The sequence below is a fragment of the Carlito syrichta genome, unplaced genomic scaffold, assembly GCF_000164805.1.
Source record: "Carlito syrichta isolate Samal-C Ts95f unplaced genomic scaffold, Tarsius_syrichta-2.0.1 Scaffold302862, whole genome shotgun sequence".
Taxonomy (NCBI): domain Eukaryota; kingdom Metazoa; phylum Chordata; class Mammalia; order Primates; family Tarsiidae; genus Carlito; species Carlito syrichta.
Window position 1 is genome coordinate 946,577 of NW_007246958.1, and position 22,222 is coordinate 968,798.

The 22,222-nt window shown below is 40.2% G+C and overlaps 1 protein-coding gene across 1 annotated transcript in view; it reads right to left on the reverse strand.

Moving 5' to 3' along the window:
* Window positions 1-22,222, reverse strand: part of CLIC5 (chloride intracellular channel 5) — a 172,743-nt gene that overhangs the window by 109,319 nt on the left and 41,202 nt on the right. The window lies entirely within an intron of this gene.

The window sequence follows — 22,222 nt, forward strand, 5'->3', positions numbered from 1 at the left end:
GGGGCGGGGTCAGCCCGGGCGGGGACTGGGGCGGCGGACACCCCGCGAGCTCCGGCCTCGGCGCGGTCCCGGCCCCCGCACTGGACCCCGCAGGGCAGGGGGCGGGGACAGAGCTGGCTCGAGGCCGGGAGGGAGAAGGAGGCGAGGGGAGGGAGAAGGGGAAGGAAGGGAAGAGAGGGCATTCAAGGCTTGCGTTTCTTTAATAAAGCGTCGGCTCCTCCAAGTTACTCGGCGACCAGCCCGACTCACTTGGAAAGCCCCTCCTGCCCTAGCGATGCTCAGAACGGGAGGAGCAGTGGGGAGAGGGGGAGAGAAGGGAAGGACCCCGAGAACAGGGCTTCTTCTGCCATCCTCGTGCTGAGCAGAGAGTAGGGCACGGGGGAGGGGCGGGGGTGGCGCCTGAGGCCGAGGGGTGAGCCAACCGGGTCAGGTGCACCTGGGCCAAGGAGGCATGCCTGTCGACCTTCTTGGTTTGGTTCCCCCCCCCCCCCGCTTTCTTTCATTTTCTTTTTCTACTTTTTTTCTGTTTTTACTTCATCTCTGTTCGTGTGTGTGTGTGTGTGTGTGTGTGTGTGTGTGTGTGTGTGTGTGAATTATGTTACACATACAGAAAAACTGCCTGCATCCTAGATGTACAGTCCAGTGAACTATACTCACATTCTGAACTCACCCATGGAACCAGCACCAAATGAAGAGATAAAATGTTAGCTACACCCCTCCAAGCTCCTCCTGCTCTCTCCTCCCTCTCCACACCTCAACTCCACCGAGGATACCATTATCCTGACTTGTGAACGCACAGGGTAGCTTTGCCTGGAATCTTGGTGTCTGACTTCTTGTGCTCATTATTATGTTTGTGACATTCCTTCGTTGTACTCTGTGTGGTTGTAGATCATCTGTTTTAACTGCCACAGCTTATCTAGCCATTATTCTGTTAATGCACATTTGTCGTTTCCAGTCAATGACTATCATCAACACTTCTGCCGTCAACATGTGATCTATCAAGCACCCTTCTGCTGGATCCATGGACACTTCTCTCTTGATTATATACTTGGGAGTGGAATTGCTGAGTAGTAGAGGATGAGAAGGTTCTTCTTGAGTACATACTGCCATGTGGTTTGCTAAAGTGGTTGTAACCAATATACATTAGCGGGAACCCTTCCTTGCCTTTTTAAATAGTTGTTGGGAAAACATGGAACCAAACATGTTGCCCATCGAAGCTGGATTGAATAAGGAAAATGTGGTATATATACACAATGGAATAATATGCAGCCATAAAGAAGGACAAATAAATGGATTTCGCAGCAACTCGGATGGATTTGGAGTTGATCATACTCAGTGATCTATCACAGAAACAAAGAACAGAGTACCATATGTTCTCACTCATAAGTGGACCTTGAACAATTATAATACTATAAGAAAGCGTTTGTCAGTAATGGGAAACTGTCAGGGGAGGTGGGGTGGGAATGGCAGTTGAGGGAAACTGCTTGGGGAGGGAGGGGCATACCTCATCAACAAGGATACCTGCATAATCAATGTTTGTATACCTAACCCTGACTTGTACCCCACATCTTTATAATAATAATAATAATAAAATAGTTACTGGGTCATTTGTGCCAGAATCTGGTCAATTTCTCTTTGTTTTCTTTGCCTTCTCTTTAGTTAATCCTGTTTGTTTTCTGTTTTTCCTTACTTACTCACAAATGTATATTTGTTTCATAGCTTTATAAGAAAAAATAATTGCTTAATAAAATTATAAGTAATAGTACTTACTATATGCCAGGCAAAGATGTTGAGCACTTTACATGTCTTAATGGGTATAATCTTAACAAACAGTGTTATTATCCTAATTTTACAAGTGAGAGAACTGAGGCATGAAGTAACTTGCCCCTAGTCATGCAGTGAGGAAATGATGCAGTCAGGGTTTGAACACCAGCAGACCAAGGCTGTGCTCTAACTGCTCTACCAACTGCTTTTCTCAAACGTAGTGCACACTGTGGAAGTCACTTTGGGTGAACAAAGATGCAGTCTTGGTCATCATGGAAGTTAAAATCCATTTCAGGATAGCAGTCACATGAAAGGAAAACTAAGGCTGCCACCTGAACTGGGCAGATGGAGAAACTACATACACTGGCACGTAGAGACTATTTACCATGGTTGGAGTGGGGAGAGGAAAAGGTTTCATGGAGCAAAAGGCACTGCAGTTGAATCTTCATGAATGGCCAGGCGTCTGGGGAGCAGAGAAAATGGCAAGTCGTCCTGACTACCCACTATGGCAGGCTGTTTCCCTACCAAGTGCAAATGTCTCTTTCTCACTGAAGAAAGCAGTCACCAAGTCCAACTTGCAACCATCTTGGTTTATTATAGCATAATCAAGGTGAGGTTTAATTGCTCTCCTCCTGCTTGGTTTCAGGCTTACATCACCAAAGCCTTTAGAGAAACAGTCACCTTCACAGCTGTGCATTCCGAGCCAATGACTACATACTTTAGGGAAAGACCAAGGTCACACAGAGAGACTGGTGCCTTCCCTGTGTGATGCACACACTCAACACGTGCCTACACTGGAGCATGGACAATATTTTTAATAGCAATGTGGCTGAAGTAAATAAAATTATATTCATAAAATGTCTTTGAGGGTTTTTGTAATGAAAAATGTTTTATACATATTTTAGATTATTTTCTTGGCTGTGATTTTCTTGGGTCATAAACTATTTCTGTGAATATTTTAAGTTTTTAATTCCATATTATGCCATAGTTAAGGATAAAAGGACTTTGCTTTGTACCCTTAATGTTAAAGTATAATTGGTTAGAGTCCATTCTAGCTTTGTCCAGAGAAAAACACTGTACTTCTAACTCAGTCCATAGTCATAGTTTCACAAACTTGGTACAAGTTTGAATAGATCTTTACGAGGAAAGCACCTCAAAAACATATTTAGTGCTCACTTTGGCAGCACATATACTAAAATAGTAACCATGTAGATATGATTAGCATAGCCCCAATGAAAAGGTGACATAAAATCTGGGTAACATTTACATTTTTGTATGACTGTTAAAAGTGAAAGTTATAACATATCTGATAGCAGTTTTGCATGTTTAGATTCAACAATATGACAACTGCAACATAAATAGCAAAGGATAAAGGAATTTCTATAGTTGTAAGGTTGTTATACTTCACCTTCAGTGGTAAACTAGTAACTGTAAGTAAACTGAGAAAAGTTAGGTATATGTATTATAATCCCCAAAAAACAACTATATAAGTTTCACACACACAAAGTCAAAAAGCCAGTGGATAAATTAAAATGCAATGGGAAGAAACATTTAAATTATCTAAAAGGCAGGAAAGAGGGGGAAAAAGAGAACAAATAGAAAATTGATAAATTGGTACACCCAAATGCAATTATATCAATACTTTAACTAAATATAAATATAAATCAACTTCAGAATTGTAAATCAGATTTCTATTCCAGGATCTAGTACTCCTAATTAAGCCTATCACTGAAGTAGAACAAACCTTCATTTAAATAAAAGAAAAAGGACAAAATAAGCATATTTAGATTGAGAGAGTATGTGTATGTGATGATGTCTAAATTCATCAATTAAAAGCTGAAGGCTGTTGAATTGGATTAAATAAACCAAGAAGACTCAACGATATGCTGTTACAGAATTCACTGCAAACACAATGATATGGATAAATTAAAAGTAGAAACATGGGAAAGCTAGCCCTACCTTGCCAACACGAATCAAAAGAAAACTAGTGGCTATATTAACATCAGACAAAATCAATTTCAGAATAAGGAAATTATCAGGGATAAAGGGGGCTATTACATAATAATTAAAAAATCAACTCACCAAGAAGATATAACAACATCAAATGTATATATACCTAATAACAGAGCTTCAATACTGACAAGACAAAAGTTGATGGAACCGAAAGGAGAAAGAGATAAAAACATAATCATAGTTAGAGCCTTAAATTCTCCTCTTAGTAATTAATAGCACAAGTAGACAAAAACTTGGGATAGAGGAGGGTTTGACTATAAAGGGGAAGAATGAGGGAATTTTTTTTTCAGGTGACAGAAGTGCTTTGTATCCTGTTTGTGGTGGCAGCTACATATATCTGTGCATGTATTAAAACATAGAATTGGCCAGGTGCGGTGGCTCACATCTATAATCCTAGCACGTTAGGAGGCCAAGGTGAGAGGATTGCCTGAGCCCACAGGTTCAAGACCAGCCTGGGCAACTTGGCAAGACATCATCTCCACAATAAATCAAGAAATATTAGCCCGGCATTGTGGCGTGTGCCTGTAGTTCCGGCTACTTGGAAGGTTGAGGTAGAAGGATCGCCTGAGCCCAGCAGGTCGCGGCTGCAGTGGCCATGAACGTGCCACTGCCCTCCAGCCTGGGTGACAGAATGAGGCTCCAGTTCCAAATATATATATATATAGAATTGCATACCAAAAAAGTGAATTTTCTGTATGGAATTTTAAAACAATCAAAACATTTACATAATTTCCAAAAAGGTAAAGCCACCAAGTTCTGTTTCCATATCCCCTTTTCACCTATTCTTTGCTTCAAATCCTTAACATCGGGTCACATTTTACCTTTAACTTCAGAAATGTAAATCAGATTTCTACTCTATGAGACCTAGTGCTCCTAATTAAGCCTATCAATGAAATAGCACAAACTTTCACTGAAATAAAAAAAAGACAAAATAAGCATATTTAGATTGAGAGTGTGTGTATGTGATGAAAGAACATATATTGGAAAATAATAATAATGATTATGGAGAGAATTTCCAGAAATTCTGTCCAGTACCAGAGCATATCGTTAGTTACAAGTCCCAGCTTTTATGTACCTACCAGTATTTAGTTGAACCCACTCACTCTGCCCAGGATTGTTTCTATGGGTTATGCAGTCATTTCTATGGAGATTAAGCTAGGTTGCCCTAACTTTATATTCACTACAGAGAATCTTTCAGATGATCCCAAGGACTTGAGGCTTAGGCTGGCAGATTTTGATAACACCTGCAGAAGCACCAATCACATTGTGTCTCTGTGGTAAGACCAAACGGATGTGGTCGAAGGGAGGTGAGTCCTGAAGGGATCACACCTGGGTGAGGTCACAGATTGACTGTGAGGAGGATTGGGGAGGGTTGCTAGCTCTATCTATTCTTTGACAAACTAAGATGCCCTTGGGTGTGACCATGACATGTGATCTTTGTCCCCAACAGTCTGTCTACTGAGTTTAGCAGAGGGAGCCTGAGGCGGTAACTCAGACTGTAATCACAACACTTTGGGAGGCCAAGGCAAGAGGATTGCCTGAACCCGGGGATTCAAGACCAGCCTGGGCAACTTGGTGAGACCCATTCTCTACAATAAATCACACACAAAAAAAACTAGCCAGGCATGGTGGTGTGTGTCTGTAGTTCCAGCCACTTGGAAGGCTGAGGCTGAAGGATCACCTAAACCCAGCAGGTTGAGGCTGTGGTGGCCATGAGCCCTGCACTACAGCCTGGGTGACAAGAGTGAGACCCCAACTCAAAAAAGAAGAGCAAAGGGAGAGGCCTGGAAATGGGCTGGACTGAAGACAAGAATCCTTGTCAACAACCATTATTCACTGATTCACTCATTACTCATTCCCTTAACCAGTGTTTTTGAGGTGTCTACTGTGCATGTGTTAAAACTGACACTGCTTGTGCTTTTTTTTTAGAATCCTCTGAGGACATACAGTGCACATACCATCTTCTAATGGTAAGCAATCTTAGTTCCTACATTACTCCTTCATAGACTGAGTTATGACTTTCCTACCAGAGTGGAAGTTCCTTAAGGACAGGAGTCTAGTTTTGTGTTTCTATTGCATGACCTACAGAATGTAATGGCCCCTTGCTGTATACTACTAAACAGGCTGATAATATACTCAGTACAGTGCACATACTCAATTAATAATTGTTGATTGAATCAACCAATGAATGTGTAACTGGCACCTCTTTTTTTTGCAGCCTTCTCCATTTGGAATTTTTGCCTTATATCAATGAAATGGACACTACAGTGTGGTGTTTTTATAAAGCTGGAATATATAATTTTGAGCTAAAATATACACAAAGATTAGGTAATAATAATAATAGTTAACATTTACTAAGAGCCCACCATGTACTGGGAGTTCTAATCCCTTATTAGCTCACTTCATTTCTATAATAACCCAGTGAGGCAGTGTTATTAGTCCCATTTCCCAAATGAAGCAGCAAAAACTTAAAGAGATTAAGTAACTTGTCCAAGGTCACATGGATAGTTGTAAATGACAGAGCCGGTTATATGACCCAGGTTTCTCCACTGTTAAAGCCCACCATGCTTTGTTGTGTATATGGCATAGGATGGGAATGGAGGAGGTTGGGGTGCTACTGGAGATTTAGAAATTACTTAATGAATTGGTGGCATCTGGGAATGTCTGGTCTCGGGTAACAAATGACTAGATTTAGGGATTCCAGAATCCTCCTTTATTCTGTTTAAATAAAGAGATACCCAGAGGGAAAGACACCTATGAGAAAAGAAACATAGGGACCAAGAGATGGCGCACAAAAACTAAAAAATATCCAGCCCTAGGAAAAGGAAATTATGGGAGCCAGAAGGCAGTAGAAAAGTGATCTGAGGTCATTTTGGTTGCATTTTTGGCAAGATTTACTGCACTGGTGATCATCCTTACTTAATGGCCAAGCTCCTACTTTAGCTCTGGCAAAATCACATAAAAAAAAAATACAACTATTACACAAATACATTTTTAAAAATCTTGGACAAGGTCCAAGATAAACACCTGTATCAAAATTCAAAGAAAAAAAAAATAAACTCACAACTTTTGACTAGTATTACTCTGATCTACACATCTGATTTTCCTTTGGCCAGCAGGTCCATCTTGCCAATTGACAAACAGAGATGGTCTGAAATAACTCAGCGAAGGGCATGGTGTTACAGAGAGCAAGGATTGAGGATAAACAAGGGAAGGAACATTGAGATCTATAATAGTGAGAGTTGAATGCAGAATGTTTGGCCACGACCAAACAGATTAAAGTTCTAAAATACAACTAAACAATTGCTATAATCATTGATAACTAGAATTTATTTGCCCCTTCCATAAAGGGTCTTCCAATCCCTTAAGTTCCTCCCTTAAGTTCCCTTAAGTACCCTAATAGTTCCTCCATTCAAAGTCCAACAGGCTCAAAAGGAGCCTCAGGGGGACAGGTAACTCATGTTGGTCAATCAAAGAACTGCAACCTCTCGTCACAGTGATTGGCTCAAAATGGACACACGATTAACTTGGGCCCACCGAGATTCAGTTCTGGAACTTTTGTCAGAAATGTGTTTAAGGGAACATTTATCCTTCTGCTGCACTTATGGAGAAACTAGGATGTGATCTTATAGCTGCACTATCTCACTACTACTAAGACAGAACCTACCTGAGAGTAAAGCCAGCAGAGAGGAAGCAAGGACCCAGATATGGAGAGAGGAAGCCCAAGTTCCAATGTATTGTTTGAGTAACTGGATCTCTTGGTGCCTGAAACTTGATATCCCTAGAATTTCCTGTCCTAATGGTCAGTAAAAACTTTTTTTCTTTTTTTGACTCAGCCTATTTGAATTGCATTTTCTGAGGTTTGCAACTGGAGGCGTATATCCATATCAGTTACCTGCATAGAGGGGTATTATGGGTAAGAGGTAGTCCATATAATAGAAAAAAGAACTCAGAGCTATTATAAGGTGGACATGAGTCAACTACACGGTCATACATTTTTAGAAGGAGGCCAATCCTGAGGTGAACAAAAAGTATTATCATTAAAGTCCCAAATCCTTATAAAAACACTTTACAGGCTCCTAGGTTAAGATACAAAATGGGTGGGGTGTTGTGGCTTATTCCTGTAAGCCCAACACTTTGGGAGGTGGAGGCAAGAGGATTGCATGAACCCAGCGGTTCCAGACCAGCCTGGGCAACTTGACGAGACCTCATCTCTTAAATAAATCAAGAAAAATTAGCCAGGTGTGGTGGTGCACGCCTATAGTTCCAACTACTTGGAAGACTGATGTAGAAGGATCATCTGAGCCCAGCAGGTTGAGGGTGTGGTAGCCATGAGTGTGCCATTGCACTCCAGCCTAGGTGGCAGAGTGAGACTTCAATTTAGAAAAAAAAAAGATACAAAATGAAAGTAAAATATGTTCGGATATTGACAAAATTCTAGAGAAAGCCTATATGTGTAGATTTAAGGCAATCATAGATAGTTACAGAATAAAATGAAAAAAATTGTAAATCAATGTATCCATGAATTGGATTTTTTTTTTTTTTCAACAGAGAGAATACCTGATAGTAAAATATAAAGAGCACTAGACTGAAATCCAGGAAATCCAGATTCAAGACTTTCTAGCCTGTAATCTGGCTATCCCACCTCTCTGAGCCTCAGTTCATTTATGTATAAAATGGGAAAACAGTAGTTCTCCTGAAATTTGTATAAAATTTAATAATATTATTTATGAATATACATAATACATCCAGCACAATGACTGATCGATAAACAAAGAACAAAAGAGCTATCTTCCCCCAAATGTACATAAGGCAGGCACTGAGCAAAGCAATTCACAAGGGAGCATCTCACTTCATCCTTCGCTGCAACCCTATGTATGAGATAGCCCTGTTATCACCTCATTATGCAGATGAAGAAATTGATACATGGAGGGGACCCAAAAGCATGTGGAATTTATTTATTAAAAAATGTATATTTATTGTTTCATGTTTAAACTTCAGTCACCTTCAAAGTACTCTGTTTGATATAATACACCTATCAAGATGCTTTTTCCAGGGCTCAGAACAGTTTTTTAACTTGTCAATTTTGTTGCCTTTTTAGTGCTTCTGCTGTTTTTTGTTTCACCTCTTCCAAAACATTTCCCGTTGAGGACTTTTTTCATTGGGAAAATAAAAGAAAGTTGCTCGGGGTGAGATTGTGTAAATAGGAAGGGCAGGGCATGGGGATCATGCCATTTATGGACATGCTTGGTGCAGTGTGTGTAAGTTGTTCATGTAATTCACCCATTGTGAAATGGGCAAACACATCGAAAGAATCTACCAAAAAAAAAAAAATTCACTGAAGCCAAATGCAGCCTCTCACAACAATGCTAGTCAGTACACTGACGACGATGGTTTCCTAGAATAATTACTTTGCAGGGGAAGCCTGAATTACAAGGGGCATGACCTCCAAAAAATAATTCCAGGGTTTTTTTGGGGGGAGTCCCTCTTTGTAAACAGTAAGTATACTTAGTAAGTTAGAAAGCTCTAGAGCTGGAATTTGAATCACAGTTTGTTGGACTCCCAAGTATCTATTTCAATGACCTCAATAAATGAGCATTAGTATTATTTTATTCTGATGTGTTTTAAAGAGTAGTAAATGAAATAAGTATAAATGATCAAGGTGCAGTCTGGAAATAAAGGCTGAAGACCAGCTGCGGTATCATTTAAAAAGGAATTGCTCCTAGGTCAAGAATGAAATGCTGTAAAATCTTCCTCTTTATCTGACCGTCTCCCTGTCATGGCATGGGCTCTTTCAGCTACATAGGAAATTATTTCCTAAGAGGCATAGAATATTACTGACAAAATTGTAAATGCTTTCTTGGAGATGGAAAGAGTTGATCTAAACCATCCTTCCACCTCAGCCTCCTGAGTAACTGGGACTACAGGCCACCACATCTGTTGAATTTTTTTAATTTTTTATAGAGACAGAGTCCTGCTATGTTGCCTAGGCTGGTCTCCAACTCCTGGGTTCAAGCAATCCTCCCGCCTCAGCTTCCCAAAGTACCAGGATTACAGGTGTGAGCTATCGTGCCCAGGTAAGTATTATTTTAATTGTTTCAATGTCCTTCCTCCAGGGAGAAGGCAGAAAGCACTTCAAATGTCTCAATTTATCAAATTCAACAGACATTTCCTAGGCAGCTGTTCTGTGCCAGGTACTGTGCTCAATGCTGAGGATAAATTTATGAATAACACCTAGGCCCTGCCCTGGGAGCTCACAGTACTCAAAACACAGGTGGGATTCTCCCACTCCTCAATTCATTTTCAGCTGCATAGATACAATGTGCTTTTAGGAAAATACAATTGAAGTCAAGGTGAGAAAAGATGCTCCTTACCTAAGTTTGCATAATCAGAAGATGAGATGGCACTTGGATCTATACCAATTTCCTCACAAATGAGTCTTCTTCCAATGAGATGGCAACTGCCTGTAATTATCATTTCCACATGCATCTATCTAGTGACCAGCTATTATACCTCACATGCTTGGAGACATTGGGTATTCTTAGGTAATAAAACAGTTCATGAACAGCCCATGACTGGTGGGTCTGCAGTCCATTGTGGAACACAGAACAAGCAAAAGCAAGCAAACTGATGTGTAAGTTTAAACTGTGATAAAAGCTAATAAAGGAATCTACAGTAAAGAATCACATTGTTAAGGGATGAGGAAACTTCCTTTGCAGAGAGGTCTTCTAGGAAGGCCTCTCTGAGATGCCATTTAAGCCCAGACCTGAAAGATAAAAAGGAGCCAGTCATCTGGAGAACTAAAGTAAGAGAAACGGGAACAGCCTTTGTGAGGGCTCTGACATAGGCTAAAGCATTCTATGCTTGAGGATCTGAAGTCCTGGCTTGAATTTCCCCATTGTATCTCTATGGTGTTTATACTGTGGGGTTACATTTTAACTCTTCCCTATGTAATAATTATATTATTCAGTCTTTGTAATTGTGACACATCATTGGAGAATATCTGCCCAGAAGTTTTTATTCAGTGAAAAAGTTCCAGCATAACCATTAATGACGGCTCCACTGAATATATTTTGAGTTTGCAGCAAATCACTTAAAGAATTTCTGTGTTGCCCGTATCTACTCATAATTTCTTCAGTAAATGCACTTTGCCAAGGTTTGTAATGCACCGCTGTGTATAAACATTATTCTAAGACACCTTTGCATGATCTTTTTTCCATCTCAAGATTTCTCATACTTGGTTTTGTTCACTGACTGCATCTAAACCAGGCCAAGACTCATGGAGAATGGCAGAAACCTCTCTCAACAACTGATGTTTTATCTAAGTGATTTTATGTTTTAAAAAACTGCATTGACTTTAATTCAATTACATTGAAATTAATTCTTCTTTACTTTGCTTTTTTTTTCCATCTCATAAGCCCAACCATTGTTACTTTTTCTTCTCTCATGAAACTAAATCCCAAGATGAATAAAGCAGAATGTAGACTCATTTATTTTCCATTAACGCAACACAGAGCAATTGCATCGGCAAACACCCCAGACTTAACACCCTTAATGAAGCCTCCCAATGTTAAGTTGCAAAGGGTCAAAATGCTGACCTAAGCTCTGCCTTAGTCATAGGCACCAGCTCCTTGCGGGAAGTCATCAAATTAAAGGGCAGAGGGATGCAAAACAACCACACCAAAGTGGCTGGCCGAGTTCACCAGTCAACACCAACTCCTCTGCTTCTTCCCAGCTGGTCATAGACAGGTTGCATGCCTGGTCATGGGGATACTGATCATACAGCACTCCCCCTCCCAGCAGGCCCCTGGTGGTTGGAGCCACTTACTGCTGGGCAGCCATTTTCCCCCGCAGTGAAGAAAACATAAAGGAGCTCTGTCTGAACAATAAACAGGACTGACGCTCTACATGTATCTGGCACAAATGAAGATCAAATACTGGACCATTAAGAAGAGAAGAATCTTGCTTACACTGTGCATGCATGGTTATACCTCCCGTTTATCACTATTTGAAGATCTGTTTACATTTTTCTCTCCTCCACCAAGCTATAGGTGCCTCTAAGCATACATGGTTCTCGCTCTCTCTCCCTCTCTTATAAATAGACTATTTTTAAGATATGTTTTAGGCTCACAGAAGAATTAAGCAGAAGTGTATAGAGTCCTATGTACCCACTGCCTCCACACATACACAGTCTCCCTGTTATCAACATCCCCCGGTAGAGTGGGACATTTGTTACAACGGATGAACCTACACATCAATTATGACACATCATAGTTATCCAAAGTCTATAGTTTACATTAAGCAGTTTACATTTACTCTTGGTATTACACATTCTATAGTTTGGGGAAAATTTGTAATAACATGTGTTTACCATCATAGTACCATATAGTATCATTTCGCTGCCCTCAAAAATCTGTAGCCACGTACTTCACCTATTCATCCCTCCCTGCTGCCCATCCCCTAGCAACTTCTGATTTTTTGCTGTCTCCATAGTTTTGTCTTTTCTGGAATGGCATATAGTTTGAATCTTTCCAGGCTCACTTCTTTCACTTAATGGTATGCATTTAAGTTACTTCCATGTATTTTCATGGCATCCACTCACTTTTTATATCCCTAGGAATGAATATAGATTAGGTACACACTCAGCAAGCATTTGTTGAGTAAATGAGCAAAGGAATAAGTGTCATCCATAACACAGTTCATCTGACAACTGTTTACCGAGGCTTTCTAAGTGCAGGCTCTTTGCCAGACATCCTCAAACAATAAAAACATTGTCATGGGGCTTCTTGAATTATTATCTTATCATAACAGCAGTTCTGAGAGGTAGGAGAAGAGATCTTTTTTTCTTATTATTCCCATTTTAACAAGACCAGGAGACTCAGATTCAGAGAATTGAGAGAATTGTCTAAGTTCCCTGCCCTAGAAAGTGGTAGAGGCAGAACTGGCCTCTGTAACTTTTTGATATACCTTGATGTCTTACCCTGTATGCTGTCTCCTCTTCAGCTAAGCTCTGGGTCATTGAAACTGACAAATATTTAACAAGAAACGAATTCATGCTGATCTTGTGACCAGTGAGAACTAAAAGTGTCTGTCTCCCCAGTCTTGTTGCTTAAGGGACCCTATCTTCTTATAAAAAGGAATACCCTTGGCTTTGACAGTGCAACCTAGACCAGTGAACCCCAATATTCCTTTTACCACAAGCAAACACTACTACTGGACTGCAGGACTGATCTCTGTCTGAGACAAGTGGTTACTAAATAGCTCATTCTCACTTAACAGTAAGGACCTGCGCTGCTGGGCTTCCCCTCCTCTTTTTAGGAATCAAAAGTGCTTCAAGAGTCCAGACCAAAATTTATTCTAGATCTGCACCTGTGATGGGCTCTCAAAAGGAGAATGAACTTATCTGGGAGTTATGCTTGGCTATGACTGAGTTATGGGGGGGGGGTCTTGTGAAGGCACTTTGCCTTGAAACCCAGTGCCATCCTGCATTCATTCATTCCCAAATTTTAACTTTTAGCTTTTACCACTTCCCTCAGAGCCCCATACTAATATATAACTCTTTGCTGAATATGTCCCGTGGACATCCCAATTTCCTCAAAGTCAACACATTTCCAAAATGTTGCACTTAACAATCTTCTTCCTCAAATCTTCTCCTTATTCTGCATTTTATTTCCCAGAGAGTGACTGCATCATCTATCAAGCCACTAAAACCAGAAACCAAGCCCATATTTTAGTTTAATCTCACCATCATCCCAAGTCCAATTAGCCACAAGTCTCTACTCCAAAATCTCTCCACTCTTCATCCCTGTTATTGCAGCTGCCTTGCCTTACTCTAGAACAATCATAGAACCTTTCTAACTGCTCTCTCTCTCTCTCTTTCTCTCTCTCTCTCAATCATAGAACCTTTCTAACTGCTCTCTCTCTCTCTCTCTCTCTCTCTCTCTCAGCCACCTTGTCCCTCAGTTCCATCCTTCCCTCAGTAACCAGAGCTCACTATCTACAACACACATCAAGTTATACCACGTCCTTGCTCAAAACCCTTCGGTGGCTCAGCATATACCATGCTTCCCAACATGATGCGCTGGGTTGGGATCTGCTCTCTGTCCTCTCCCCATCTGCCCACCTGCCCTCCCCTTGTCTCAGGTGCTATAGATTCTAGGAATCCCAAAATCGTTTGATTACAAACATAAACTCTTCTGCTTCACACCTCCATGTCTTTATGCAAGTTCCTGGAAACACTTTCTTCATGTTTCCTCACCCGTTAAGTCTTCCTCATCCTTAAAACTCATGCTCTCATAGCACCCTGTGCAAACCTTCACTCTTGTTCTAGTACATGGAGACTATTTATGTATCTGTTACCCTCTAGAACTAAGATCCCCCAAGTGTAGCAGACTTCTAATTCTAATCATCTATTAATCACTTCTTGCACTGAAGTTCTCATTTTACACATCTGAAGCCCCAACAAGTCTTCAAGGATTGTTGTTTTTATTTATCTTTGTTCCCCTGTACCTGGCACAGGGCCAAGCACATGGCATAAATCTGTATCACTCTCTGTCTATATTCACTTATCAGTTCACAAATACTTATTAAGATGCTATTTTTTAAAAAATTCTATTTTATTCCCACCACTTTGTTTTGCAGAATATAAGATGTTGCTCTAATTCTTGAAGGCCAGGAAGCAAAGTTTCTGAGGACAGCCTGGACTAGAATTACGTGGGGAGCTTCTTCAAGAGGGATTTCTCTGAGCTCCTCCCAGTCACTGAATCTGAGGGTAGGCCTGGAAATGTACATTTTTACTGAGGTCTCAAAGGCACTGCAACAGAAGTGAAGAGAGGAGAGACTGGGGTCTGGACACTGTCCTGCAGCTCTCCACAGCCTGCCACCTAGTAGGCTCACACTTGGGAAGACCAATTCTGCTTTCCCTGATTCTGCGAGCCCAACAGAGACACTGTACAGAGAAGGGAGAAGAAGTGCCAAAGGATAAGGAACTAATATCTATTGATGAACTTATGTGTAGGTTTGTCTCTGTATTCAGGAGTCTTTCCTGCATTGTCTTTCCTGTGATGACTTAATTGATCACCTCCAATATATCTCTATTAAATAAGAATGACTTTTTTAAAAAAATCAATATTTGATCCATCTGGAGAACCAGTTTTAAGAGTAAGCAGAGTAGGTGGTCAAAAAATGCCTTGTTAATATAAAAAAAATTTTGTTTTTAAAGGCAGCAATGGTGTCTTAGAATTAAAAAAACCTAAGGTAAAATTTTAGGAACTTACCATGTGTTAGTGTAACATAAACAAAACAAACAAACACAAAGGTACTATTGGAAATGATGCCGGTGTAGCTTCTTACTGTTACTAGAGACTCTAGTATCTTAGAATACTGGAAGCTCAAATTTGCCAAGGGTAGACCATCTCCTTGTTTTATGGGAGCAATGGTTCTCAAACTTGGCTGCATTTGGGGGCTATCAAAATATTTACTCCCATCTTCCATTTCCATAGAGTCTGATTTCACTGGACTAGGATGCAGCCTGGACCCAGGACTATTTTGAAAGCTCCCTAGGTCATTCTAACTTTTAGCCAAAGTTGAGGCAATTTCCTTGTTAGAAAGCCTTTTTAATCCTGCAGATGAAAGGCAAACCCAACCTTCCAGGTATCCCTGAGCTGTGAGCTGGGGAATAATCCCAATACAGAGAGATACTTCAGGCTGGGATGTTTAACACACTGTTTAAGAATGAAAAGGTGGTTGCAGCTCAAGCTTTGGACTCTATCAAATTTCCTCACCCCATCTCTGTTTTCTGCTTTAACTGTATTGGACAGTTCCATGTGAACTTGACACAGACTGACAGCATCCCACCTCTTTTTCCTGTAAGCTTTCAACTTTCTGTCTTCTCAAACCTTCTCAAAGCAAAAGGATCCTCCAACTGACCGAAGTCAGAGCAGGCACACAGGGCTTGGGCTCAAACTACATCATTCAGACATTAAAGGGAGAGTGATGATCAAGATTTGGAGAATTGGAGTGGCAATAGCTGTGTGACCTTGGGCAAATCCATTTAACTTTTCCAATTTGGAAAAGTTAAATGGATTTGCCCAAGGCCACACAGTAGCTCAGCCTATAATCCCAGCACTTTGGGACGCCTAGGTGAGAAGATTACCTGAGCCTGGGGATTTGAGACTAGCCTGGGTAAAAAAAACTAGGGGGGTGTGGTGGCGTGCATCTGTAGTTTCAGCTACTTGAAAGACTGAGGCAGAAGGATCACCTCAACCCGGTAGGTTGAGGCTGTGGTGGCTGTGAGTGTGCCACTGCACTCCAACCTGGACAACAAAGAGTGAGACTCCAACTCTAAATAAATAAATAAATAAATAGGGATACTAAGACTTAATTGGAATTATTATTCTCAGCATTAAATGACACAAGTTATGTGAAAGTATCTGATTAAAAATAGGTGCCCAGTGGCTCATACCTGTAATCCTGGCACTTTGGAGGGGGGGCTAAAGCGGGAGGACTGCTTAAACCCAGGAGCTCTAGAATAGCCTGGACAACATAGTGAGACCCTATCTCAACAAAAAATAAAAACTGAGTGGTGTACGGTGATACACACCTGTAGTCCTAGTTACTCAGGAGGTTAAGGTGAGAGGATTGCTTGAGCCCAGGAGTTGGCAGTTAAGGTGAGCTATGATTGCATCACTACACTCCTGCCTGGATGGCAGAGCAAGATTCTGTCTCTAAAATAAACAAAATAGGTGCCCAATGCATTACAAATTTTTGCACATATCATTTTACTTCATATCCAAGTAATCCTGTAAGATAATTAGAGTAAGTGATATTGCCATCATCCTGAGGGGGAGGGAAGCAGATCTAGAAAATGACATGTCTTAAGTTTTAAAGTATCAACGGCAAAACCAGGTCAGGAACTCAGATGTCTTGGCTCTTAATACCCTCTTCCCTTTCCCTAGTTTATATTGTTTTTCTTAGAATACAGCAGAAATTTTCAAACCAATAAGCAACTTTAGAAAAAGTAGAAAATTAAGAAAGCAGAAACTCTTTTCTTCAAGTAAAAGGCACTTTGACTAAGTCACAAGGACAGTCATTTGTTTCAGCATGTATTGTTTGAACAAATGATTGTTTAATGACTACCTGGCAATTGTCCGATGCCTCAATTCCTTTGAAATGACATAGCTCTGCCTGAACTTCCTTATCAATGCCTCCATCTCTACTATTCTTTTGCTTTGTTTACCTCTGGATATTAAGTTCCTCAGAACCGTGTCTGAAAAACTAGCAGAGACTTACAGCAAGTCTGTGCATTGTCCGCCTATTGGGGTCTCACTTTGATCATGAGGGTTAAAGTAACTAATCATTTGTACAATTGCTCAACTCACTCTAATGGCCAACTGTCTGACAGGGCTCAGAGAAGACCTGGTGCTGCACTGCACCCATGGTTGATTTTTAACTCCCAAAAGGCCTCATCTGTGTCTTCCTTGCATTTACATGTTCAAGTCTTACCTTGCTGGGAAGAATTCTCTGACTCTGGTAGTCTATAGTGATTTTTCGAACTCAGGATTGCTCCTATAGTTTCACTTGGCAACTATCTACCATTTGGAAATTTATTTATTTTGCCATTTTTGCTTAAATTGTGTTTTATTATTAGCTCTCCTTTCATTCATAAGTCATCTGTCCAACTAGACTAGACTGCAATGTCTTTGAGTCTAAGGACAACATTTTTTTTTTTTTTCTTCACAATGTATGCACAGTGTTAGAAATAGGCTCAGTATGTGTGAAATAAATGAATGGATGTTGAATGTATCCAGTGGTATTTTAGAGTATCAAGTGTTTCATTTGTGGGTTCCCAGGGGTTCATGATTTAGAAAACTCATGATAAACTTTGTGCTTTAAGAGTTTTGTGATAGCTTGTTTTAAAAATAATAAGGGAAGTCTTCTTCTTGGGAATCCTTGCCCACTACATTCTCTGGCCATCCCCTTACTCAAAAATGTAAAATAAGATAACAATTAAAGTCTCCATAGTATAGTCTATAAAATCTGAAACAATGGTTTTGAGATTCTTTCAGAACCACAAAGAAAAAAATGCCTCCAGCAAGTTTTTTTCCATACTTATTTTAACCTCCCACATTTAACCTTAGGTCTTAATGTATTTTTACAGATGTTATGTTTTATCTCTTTTACTTCCCTCATGAATATCCCAGGCCTTCACCATAAGAAGGTTTTCACTCTCATTCTGGTTGGTGAATGATTATTATTTTTCCCCCTTTACTCACAGTATGCTAAGGAGATCTTTTGCAGCTGAACATGCAAACATTGATTTCATTCAAAAATCAAAGTTATAATCTTTTGGTCAGAGTTTATCCACTGAATAGCAGGCTCAACCAGTTTGAAGGAGCAAATTGTTTCAGTTGTGTTATTGGGTGGAAAGACCTGAGAGTGGGGGCCCATGGTCTGTGCTCAGTAAGAAATTAATGGAAGAACAAAGGAATGAATAAATAAGTGAATGGACCATCTAAAGAATTGCACCAATGTCATAGGGCTTCCTTGGTTTGCTGAACAGCTATTACCTATCTTGGATGTGTACCAGGGATGTGATCATTGCTGGATGACTGAAAGTGAGGGGTAGGAGGGGGTGGACATAACTGGAGAATCACAGGAAGGACTGGTGTTTGGTTACAAATAGGAATTCGCCAAAAAACAGTTTTCTGAGTAGCTAGAAGATTCTGAAATTGTGTTAAGAAGATTAAGCCAGTGACAATGAACCTCAGGGAAAGAGGCTGAGACATTGGTCTACAGACTAAGTCTGGGATAAGCCCTAGCAGGACTTACTGTATTTTTAGGGCTCACTGACTAATACTGACTTTTTATGTTGCAGAACTCATTAGTTCAATCCCTTGGGTAGTTATTCTTCAATATTGAACATACTCATTATCCAGTGGAAGGGACTGAGAAGCTAACCTGAACTAATGCCTTTATTTTCCCCCTTTTCACTTTCATAGGTTAACAAAAGAAGAACAGAAGATGACTTGTCCATACAGTTAACAAACTACATGGCTTAGTAATTTTGGGGGGTATATGAATATGTAGATGTTGAACTCATCTACTTTTTATAAGTGTAAAATCTCAGGTCCAAATTTAATGACCCTGCCCTTCAGAGAGGTACGCCCATCAAGTGGGTCCTATGCCCCTGGATCCCACTAGTATCCTGGGGACCATGCCCTGTTTAGGGGGGAAAGGGGGAAACCAAGGCCTACATTGGGTTGACTTCTCAGAGGTCCTTCTCTGGGATGGTTTTCCAGTGCACACCCTAGTCTTCGCTATTAATCTGCCAAATCAACACATTGAAGCTCTGGACAATGGAAAATGAAAGAGAAAAAGAAAAGGAGAGAGCTCAGAGAAAGGGAAGTTTGGTGGTATAAAAACCTCACTTCATATCCCAGTTTTACAACAATGCATCTCTAGTGGATTCAGTCAAACTCAGTTTACATCAACGAATATCTCTGTGTCTGGAAATTCTCTCCCTCTAACGTTCTCTTCTTCAGATTAGTTCATCTGGGCCTCTGCTTTTCTGAAACATTTTGGTTTTAAAGAACATGTCATGGTTTTTGTTAATTTGGATATTGTTTTTTAAGTAAAAGAGAAAATTATTACAACATCTAAACTATCTTTCTAGATCTATGTTTTATCATTACAGCAAAAGCAGATAAGTTGGTAAAAGATTCACTAAAATTACTTTAGAACCAGGATACAAGTATCAGCTAAGCATTTAATGATATTTTTATCACTCTATTACATAGATAATAATTTAGCTCAACATGAGAAAATTATTTTGAAAAGATAAAACCATATTGGAGAAAAAAATACTATGAATAAATACAGAATTATTCCTTATTCATGGATGGAAAACCAGATTTCCCTAAGATAACAAAACTCTTTGTTCATATGATAACAATGCCTCCATAGTATATTCTATGAAATCTGAAACTCTAATTTTAAGATTTCTTCAGAACAAACATGAAAAAGTATCAAACCTTTTTCTAAAGAGATTGATAAAGGAATGACCTTTTAGATTTTAAAAAATGTGACAGTTACCAAAATGTCGTGACATTGGGTTAAAAGCAGGAAAAAGCTGGGTATGGTGGTTCACACCTATAACCCCAGCACTCTGAGAGGCTGAGGTGAGAGGATGATTTAAGCCCAGGAGTTTGAGACCAGCCTGGGCAACATAGGGAGAACTTGTATCTACAAAAATAAAAATAAAAAACTAGCTGGGTGTGGTGGTGCATGCCTGTGGTCCCAGTTACTTGGAAGACTGAGGCAGGAGGATCACTTGAGCCCGGAAGGTCAAGGCTGCAGTGAGCCATGATTGTGCCGCTATACTCCAGCCTAAGTGACATAGTGAAACCCCAACTCAAAAAAACCCCCAAAAAAACAGGAAAAAAAATTGAAATAGAATAGATATTTCAAATGTAGATTCAAACTGCAGTAAGAACTTACTACATAGAAAAACAGAATATATAAAAACAAGAATTATTATTTAGCACATGAAGATAATCAAGTCATTAGCACAGAAATTACATTAGATTCATACTTCATATTATATACTATAATACATTTAGTTCAAAGCAAAGAAAACTAGAATAAAATAAGCATTATTTCCAATTAAAGAAGAAACAAGCTGGGCTGGGTGGCTCAGGCTGTAATCCCGCACCTTTGGGAGGCTGAGGTGAGTGAATTGCCTGAGCCCGCGGGTTCGAGACCCACCTGGGCAGCGAGACCTCATCTCTACAATAAATCAAAAACTCAACCAGGCGTGGTAGCGCACGCCTATAGTTCCGGCTACTCGGAAGGCTGAGGCGGAAGGATTGTCGAGGCTGCGGTGGCCGGGAGCGGCCACTGCACTCCAGTCTGGGCGACCGAGTGAGACTCCAACTCAAAAAAAAAAGAAGAAACATTTCTGATTCCCTAAAATATAGGCATAAGCTAGGTATGTTAGAACCAAGAAACAAAAGGACTTTAAAAAGAAAATATAAAAAAGTTAGAAAATTATATGTTATAAATGGTAAAGAGAAGCTTTATTATTTTTAAAAAAGGCAGAATTGATCTAATTATTTAAGGTCAATATTCAGCTTTCATTCAAAATGAGATTATAGAACATAAACGGAGAGATTATACACAAGGAAAAGCAGACAATAAATCACCACATGGAAAAATGTTCAGTGTCAAAAACAGCTCAAGAAGTGTAAACAAAAAATTTTTGAAACACCACAGCACATCGATTAAGTAAGCATAAGCCCTTTGATGGGCCATGCAGTTTAGACAATATGCTTTGGAATCAAACGAGTATAAATATGGATCCTGGCCTTGCCACTGTTTTAGCTGTGCTTTTGATCAAATATTCTAACCTCTCAGTATCCGTTTTCTAATCAGCAACATATGGCCATTATACTTAAAAAACTATAGTGAGGATAAAGTTATTAATGTAAGTAAAACATTCAGCACAGTATTTGGCACACAGTGAGTGTTTTCATTACTTGTAGGCAGCAGTTATGGTGGTGGAAGATAGTGAGGATAGTATTGGTGCTGGTGGTGAAGATGATACTGTTATGAAGAAGAAGGTTATGGTAGCATATAATGATGATGGTGTTTATTGACGTTGTTGATAAGGGCAATCTATTGGTAGTGGTAAATTTGTTGGTGGTGGTGTTGATGATGGTCAGTAGCTGATCTTGGTGATGGTGCTGTTGGTGGAAGTGGAAGTGAAGGTGATGGTGGTGCCGGTGGACGAGGGTTGTTGGTGGTACAGAGGTGGTGGTGATGGCAGCACATCATGGTGTTAATGGGTTAATGGGGGAGCAAAAGTAATGGTGCTGGTAGTGTTGGTGGGTTTGATGACAGTGATGATGGCAAATGATGGTGATGATGATGGTAGTGGTGGGGGTTGTGTTGATAAAGGTGATAGTGATGATGGTGATGGTGGTGCCATCGTCGTGTTTGTAGAGTTGATCATGGTGGTGACGGATAATAATGTTGGTAATGGTGTTGGTGATGGTATCTGATGATAGTAAGGGTGCTGTTTTTGATTGTATTGGTGAAGGAGATAGTGATGGTAGTGGTTGTGATTCTGGGGGAGGGAATGGTGATAATATTGTGGTTAAAAAAAAAAAGCTAAAAGAGGCCAGGCTCGGTGGTTCATCCTGTAATCCCAGCAATTTGGGAGGCCTAGGCGAGTGGATTGCCTGAGCCTGCAGGTTTGAGACCAGCCCAGGCAACTTGGTGAGACTTGTCTCTACAATAAATAAAAAGAGAAAAAAATTAGCCAGGCTACTTGGAAGACTGAGGCAGAAGGATCACGGGAGCCCAGCAGGTTGATGCTGGGTGGCCGTGAGTGTGCCACTGCACTATAGCCTGGGCGACAGAGTGAGATTCCAACTCAAAAAAAAAA